At 36.9% G+C, this 7,556-nt stretch overlaps 1 non-coding gene across 1 annotated transcript; it reads right to left on the reverse strand.

The window, feature by feature from the left end:
* Positions 1–774: 774 nt before the first annotated feature.
* TRNAY-GUA (transfer RNA tyrosine (anticodon GUA)) lies at positions 775–894 on the reverse strand. Its single transcript has 2 exons — positions 858–894; positions 775–810 (listed from the first exon to the last, which is right to left on the reverse strand). It is a non-coding gene; the product is annotated as a tRNA-Tyr (tRNA).
* Positions 895–7,556: the final 6,662 nt, after the last annotated feature.

Here is a 7,556-nt window from a genome sequence, read left to right on the forward strand (position 1 = left end):
GTGTACTATCACTACTGCAATTGGAATTGTTCGGTGGAATTCTGTCCTTTTCGCTCTGCTGATTTATTCTGATGGCAGTGTACGACTTAATCTAGGGATGCTAAAAAAATAATTTATAATTGGCATTGATTTGATCATTTAACGGTTTCAATTGAAGATTATTTTTTTCAAAACGGAGAACTTGGATGGTAGTTTTGAATTAAATTGATCACCTCTAGGGTAAGATCGCAAGCATGGTTAAATGCCACATTCATATCGGAGCGGACGGAAGGGCACAAAAAAAAGGAAGAGCTACATTGAACCGATGTTTGTAAACATGGTGTCTGAAGAGCATGATAAATATGATATGACTGTGTGAAGAGCCATCGAGTCTCATCGTGTGCTATGAAATGATACGGAAGAGTGAGAATTTCTCGCTTTTGCTGAAGTTCTGAAGATGCACGAGGGGGATTGGGTCTGTGGTGGGTTGGAAATGCACTACTATGTGTTTGATTGACTTCTCGTAAAAATGATGAGAAATGACTGTACGAGAGAGGCAACGAAACTAAAAGTTCCTGTGGGAAACAGGCGCTAGACAAAGTTTGCTGGGAAAAATTGAAAGTGATTATGTGACCATGGGAAGCGATTCTATGGGATGGGAAATGTTTGATCCGAGTGGTAGTGGCCTGAGTATGGTAATCAGAGAAAGAGCGGGATAATATGCTTCTATTATGTTGAATTTACAACTTCAAATTAGTCTCTTGTTGCATTCTATCAATGCAACATTAAAAAATATCCTTCGAACCGGATTTGAACCAGTGACCTATGGATAACTGCCTCGAAATTCCAGCTTATGTCTGGCGTATGCAGACTTTCTGCTACAGTCCACCGCTCTACCAACTGAGCTATCGAAGGTACTTATGGTATTGTGGTCAGAAAGTTTTACAAAGAAAACCATCATAAGTTGGATTCAGTAGATTAAAATATTAGCATCATATTTAACAAATAAATATTTTTCATTACTATTAAGTGCAACGAACACATCTTAAAATGGGAAATCAGTTTAAACGTAGCTTTATATGATATGGTACATATGTACCTCGGCGGTCTATTTTTAAGCCACATTTTTGCTATGCATCTATTTTGATTTACCTTTCACCTTTAATATTTTTCTCTCGTACGTAACAGTGGTTCAGCGGAAGAGGGGTTAAATATAAAATTGTCTGCTCCCAGGGATGGAAAATCATTTACATTCATTTCGTGCATTCATTTACATTTATTTGCCTCTAACTTTTTTCATCAACAGAATTCAGTAAAATAGTGTTTGAAGCTTTTATAGGCTTTGATATTATCTACATCTTTTGTAAACAACTCAAATCTGAATCTCTTATGCATGATGAATCAGAGCGATAAGAACCAACCATTGTTTTTCAGTGAATGTAAATTGCATTCACTGAAAAACAATAACATGTTCTGCCAGCTCTATTTCGTCATGCATAAGAGATACAGATTTTAGATATTGACAAAAGTTGTAGGTAATATTAAAAGCTACAAAGCTTCATATATCATTTTACGGTATTCTATTGATGAAAAAAGTTAGAGGCAAATGAATGTAAATGAATGCACGAAATGAATGTAAATGATTTTCCATCCCGCTTGCTCTTGATAAAATATTCCATCGATTCAACTTTTCCTAAACTGCGGATGACATACACATTGCAATCCTTATTGGAATACATTAGGCCATACTTTTCGTAAGAACTATATTCCACATTTATACATTCGTTGAGAAACTGAAATTTTTTGGATATTTTTATCACAATATGTAGGGGAATTTACGTATTCTCGTCAATTTAAGCAGCGACCGCGCTTCTATTGGCATTTTCTACAATAAATGTTATTGCATTGTATCACTAAGTTCTATTGTTTTTTATAATAGATTTTTATTCGGGAAGTGCTGACCCGGGATGGAAATCTAAATATTTATGCTGAGTCATTTATGTATGTGTGGCTTTTCTGTAAATCTCGCGCAATATTTGAAAAGGCCCTATGCAAGAACACTATCCGGCAGAAGATAATTTCCCCTACTTGATACTTACCTTACCAATCAGGCTAATGCCGTAATGTCTTCTGCTGTCCGAAGAAGACAAGTCGTCTCCACTCTACTCGAACCATGGCCACTAGACTGATGCAAAATTTGAAATTTTCGCTCCACAGTGCTCAAACGGTTCCAAATTAGGTCCTGATTAGCCTCCCAAAATTTGAACTACTTTAGTAAGAAACTGACTTGGCACAAACCATTTCAAGTTTATATGGGAATTACTATGGGAAAACTTATGTTTTTGTTTATATCTATCTAACAGTTCACCACATCACTGTGCTTTTAAAAATGATAGCAGTGATTGTAGCAAATTTTCTCAGCTACCACTTTTCATTTGATTGAAACAAGCACGGAACAAAAGTTATTAATGATTCAAGTCACTGATGCCTTATGATTATGCTCATTCAACTGTTCAGCAGGCAACATTGGTGTTTCTGGTGAGAAGAATAGAGCACAAATATCATGGCTACTATGTCACACTGCAGAATACAGTGTTGCTAACAGAACAGCTGCTTGATCATGCCATAAGATTATCGATCTCTTAAACAATTAATAACTATTTAATTTGACATTTGGCTGAAAAACGATATTCTGCAAAATTGTAGCTTAGAAAAATTCCCGTAAGAATAGTTATAGAACTTTTCAAAAAATCAATATGCAAAATGCGTAGAAGACAATGATCAAAAAGTTTGGTTTTCCCATTGTAATTTCCATATAAACTTCGAATGATTTGTGCCAAGTCAGTTTATTACCAAATGAGTTTAAATTTTGGGAGGCTAATCAGGACCTGATTTGAAGCCGTTTGAACACTGTGGAGCGAAAATTTCAAATTTTGCATCAGTCTAATGGTCACACATCCGCAGGTCACCTTCTACTTAGTCGATCCACCTTGTCCCCTGCGCGCCTTTTCTTCTCGTTCCTGTTAGGTCGCTTTTGACCATTTTCAATGGGTCGTCGTCCGGCATTCTTTCGACGTGCCCAGCCCACCGTAGTCAACCAATTTTTACAGTGTGGACAATTGATGGTTCTCCCAGCAGCTGGTACAATTCGTGGTTCATTCGCCTCCTCTACGTTCCGTCATCCATGTGCACTCCATTGTAGACGGTACGCAACACCCCTACCGGATAGTTTGCGTGTTAGGTATTGCAAGTTTTGTTTACAAACGCTGATATCGAATATTGTGATTTATTTTAAAAGTATTAAATTTAAGAGAAAATTCATCAAAACGAACACAGCCTTAGTTCAAACATAAAACGTGTTTCGATTGAAAACGGCCAGATTGCCGGGGGTCCAATGTAGTCCTAAAGAATAAAACGTTGGAATCAAAAAATCACATATATTCTTCTATAGCCAACGAAAACTATTAGACTCAAAGACCGTCCTGGTCTCACAAATAAAAGGTCGTGTCAGAGGTGTGGTCGACGGCAGCATTTGAAGTAATTTGGCTCGGCAGCGGCGGCGTCTTGCGTTTTATTTACGTGAAAACGGACTATGTTAGACATAAATGGTGTCTTTGGAGAAGTTTGTGTACATGATTGACTCTTTTTTTAAGTTAAATTTTTCAGATTAATCCACCTAGCAGGACCATGGAAAATGGAATCTTAGGCAAAGTTTAAGATAATTTTAAAATAAGCATTTTTTACAGAATACATCCTCTCTCTATCTCCTATAGACTTTGAGATATGTAATGTTTTGTATGGAGTATGTTTTGCCAATAACTTTTCTGGTAGCAATTTCTCGTTATTGACAAGTTCTACAAACTACTTTGTATCATAATAGTATGCCATTTTGTCTTAGGAAGAAAGTTTTTATCGTTTATATTTTATGAGTTATGCATGGTTTTGTCCCAAAAATAGCACTTGTTCCAATACCAACAACTCGAAGTCGGTCAAAACTGGGCAAACCAAACTAAGGCTGGTGCAAATATTACTTTCATTTTATGTACGGGATCACTGTATTTTTATGATACAAAAGAATTTGTAGAACCTGTTGATGACAGGATATCTGCTAAGAAAACTTTTCATTTATGTACTGTGTATCTATCAGAGGCGTCGCGTGCCTCATTTGTGTACCTGTGCACCAAACTTACACATATTAGTTTTTGTTTTATTTTTCAATGCTCCATGATTTCGAGGGACATATTTTCAATTACTATAATAATCACTACCTTACGTAACATTTAAATGGCCTATCATCTTGTATAAACAAAACTTGTATGGCCCTTTTTGCGCTAACCGAAGTAGGAGAAATTGCAAAACTTAACTAATTCAAGCTGAACATTGCATTAGGTCCTAAGTAATATTGATCGATTCTCTTCGTCGACTTTCTATTTCGTTAATAACGTGAGCACATAATCATTTCTTGTTGTTTGTCGTATTAGATGCTAGATAAAAGCTTCTTTTATCTATCTGTGTGCTGAAAATACCTGGGAATGTCTTTACATGGCCGTGGAGATAAAAAGAAAAAGTCTACGGAGAGAATCTGTCAATGTTACTTAGGACCTAATGCAATGTTCAGCTTGAATTCTCGTTTTTATCAAAATACTAACTCTTTCGACTGAAGTGTTATAAAGAATATCCGTCAAACACTTCCGAAAACATTTTTTGATACAAAACACTGTCAAAATCTAGAGCAAATTTATAGTGCCCTGGGTAGGAAACATGAATTAATCAACTCTTTATTCATTCATTCATTCAACACTATCAGAATGAACCAGGGGAAGCTCATAAGTTTTGCCGGTGCGGCGCAACTATCGGTAATTCTTTGGTACAAACAACGTAAATATTTACCTTTTTTGACAAAACACAGGTTAGCATGACATTTGATTATTGAAAACAATATGAATGAAGAAAAGAGACAAATTGCTGTCATGAGTACCTGAGATTTATCCAATAATGTAAATATTTACATCGATTGTATCGAAGAATTGAGAGATTCACAACTGACAAGAGAGTGAGAGCGAGCTTTTGCGCTCTCTTTCTCCATTACTCTCTTTGTCTGCAATCAGATATCGAAGTGCACGCTTTGGACACCCATACATCACAAATGATCTTCTAATTTAGACTCACACATTCAAACCGGTCTGCAAGTATGATAACGTCCAAAACGTACCAGACTGCTTTTTCCGTGTTGCTCCCGTTTGATGCGTGACTGCTGAAAGCTTCAATTACAACTAGTGGTGCTAACCGCCATGTATTGTGGAAAATTTGTGGTGTGTTTCTAGAGGTGATAGAAGGTCTGCTTGGCTTACATCAGGCATTTGACCAATCACAAACTTGCCACCCACCACAAAAAAAAGCTCGCTCAAATTACATTTTAACGAGTTTTGTCATGGTAGTGATATCAACACGCTCAGAAATCAATGCATTAGGGATTAGGCAGACCTTCCGAACTGAATTTAATCCTTTTTGAAGCAAACCAAGGTTGAAGATTTAATTGAGCCACACTATAAAATAGTCTGGAGTAAAGAAGTGCTATAGCTATAATGTGACCATAAAATCTATAAAAATCTAAACGCATATTTTCTTAAATATTAACACCTGTGTCGTGCACAGGTTGCACATGTGGACGCGACGCCACTGGTATCTATATATCAATTTTTCATCTCATTTCATGTTGCCTGCTGAGCAGATGATTGAGCATAATCATAAGACACCAGTGAGTTGAATCATTTATAACTATCGTACCTTAAATTTAATTGAAATGTGGTCTTGAGCAAGGTTGTAGCTGAGAAAATTTCCTATAAGCTATAGAAATCTTCATCAGAGCAATGTGGAAAAAGGGTAGAAGGCAATGAACAAAATGTTTGGTTTTCATATAGTATTTTCCATATAAATTTCAAATAGTATGTGCCTAGTCAGTTTCTTACCAAATGAGATCAAATTTTAGGAGGCTTATCAGGATTCGATTTGGAATCTTTTAACCACTGTTCAGCAAAATTTAAATATTTATTTATTTATTTTATTTATTGTTTTACGAAATTTAAATATTTATTTATTCGTCAATCAATCAAATCGTAGACTACATATTAACATTAGGACGTATTTTCTATGACTTCGCAGGGTTCTGAAATATATTTTTAATTCTGTTGAGGGCATATTTAGGTCAGTCATTTCACTATGATGATTATAAACAGTCATGATCTGATTTACCGGTACAAATTTAGCGTAATTGGCGATCTACTGCGAACAAGTGTCGATTGCGTAATTGTCGGGAAGGTGCATACAAATTTAATCTTGACGATAGATCAGCTGAGTAAATGCGTTGCGAAATGATATTGTTTAATAAAGAAATCTCTGCATAATCCCGACGTTCTTTCAATGTTTGAATGCTTATCAACAAGCAACGTGCTTCATATGACGGGAGAGGAATTACCTCTCACCTCAGCAGGCCAGGGTTCAATCCCAGTCGGCGCCGCCGGGATGTTCTGAGGCATAACACCTCTGATCACGCCTTCCTTCAGAAGGGAAGCTAAGACGTTGGTCCCCGGTTCATGAGTTGATGGGACGATAGGTAGGGTCCAGGGGTGGGTTTGCATTCAAAACTTGAACCCCGTCCTTGATTTATAATTGTTTGTCAGTGAAAAAAGCTATGCTGGTAACAATAGAATCGTTATAAGGGCAAATTATAACTGTAATATCTCCAACACTAGCAAAGATTTCGACTGAATCCAAAATGGCTTCGCATCCTTGAAGCACCACTTGCCATCGTCAAACACCATGTCGTCGCAGGCAGTAATAAAAGTAACGATCTATCCTGGAGTGCATTTTTATTGTATGTCACAAAAGTAATTTGAATGTCCATATGCATGTTGCTGCTCTACGCACAGCATAGACAAAACCAAATAAAACAAGATGAAAGTGAAATTGAAGGTGACGCACGTTCGGTCACGTGTCTCGGATGCCAAATTTCAAAAATGTTGCCACTCCTAATTCATACTTAGGTACATCCACGAATGGGCGCTATGGTGTTCCAATTTAAGTGCACCCACCGCACACGACACAGATATACAACTTGATGATGATGATGATGATAATGGTCGATTGTAGGAAGAACCAAAGGGAAATGTTAATTTTAATCTACAATTTCCTTTATTCCTTTCCTGTTCATGTTGTCTTCGCAAGTCCCGTTTATTCAAATTTCCACCAAGAAGGGTGAAAACCGATCGATCTCTACATCACACTGTTCTGCATAGGTTGGGGGAGGTGACTTGTAATGGATTTTCTGTCACCAAAAACCTTAATTTTTCCGAAAACTTCAAACACTAGCAAACCCGTAGGTCCGATCGTGCGAAGGCAAATTAAATTACGCCCAAAAGTTGCATTGATTAATTCGAACAAAGGCCACAAAAGGTTATAATTCAATTTACCACCCATCGGGCACGTACCCAACAAGTGTGTGTGTGTGTGATTTTTGACCCAAACACAACATACGAGGACCATGAAATCACCATGCAAAGGGATTTAAATTTCAATGT

This window comes from Ochlerotatus camptorhynchus, unplaced genomic scaffold (genome assembly GCF_037179485.1).
Source record: "Ochlerotatus camptorhynchus isolate MF236.1 unplaced genomic scaffold, CSIRO-AGI_Acam_v1.1 ptg000243l, whole genome shotgun sequence".
Classification (NCBI taxonomy): Eukaryota; Metazoa; Arthropoda; class Insecta; order Diptera; family Culicidae; genus Ochlerotatus; species Ochlerotatus camptorhynchus.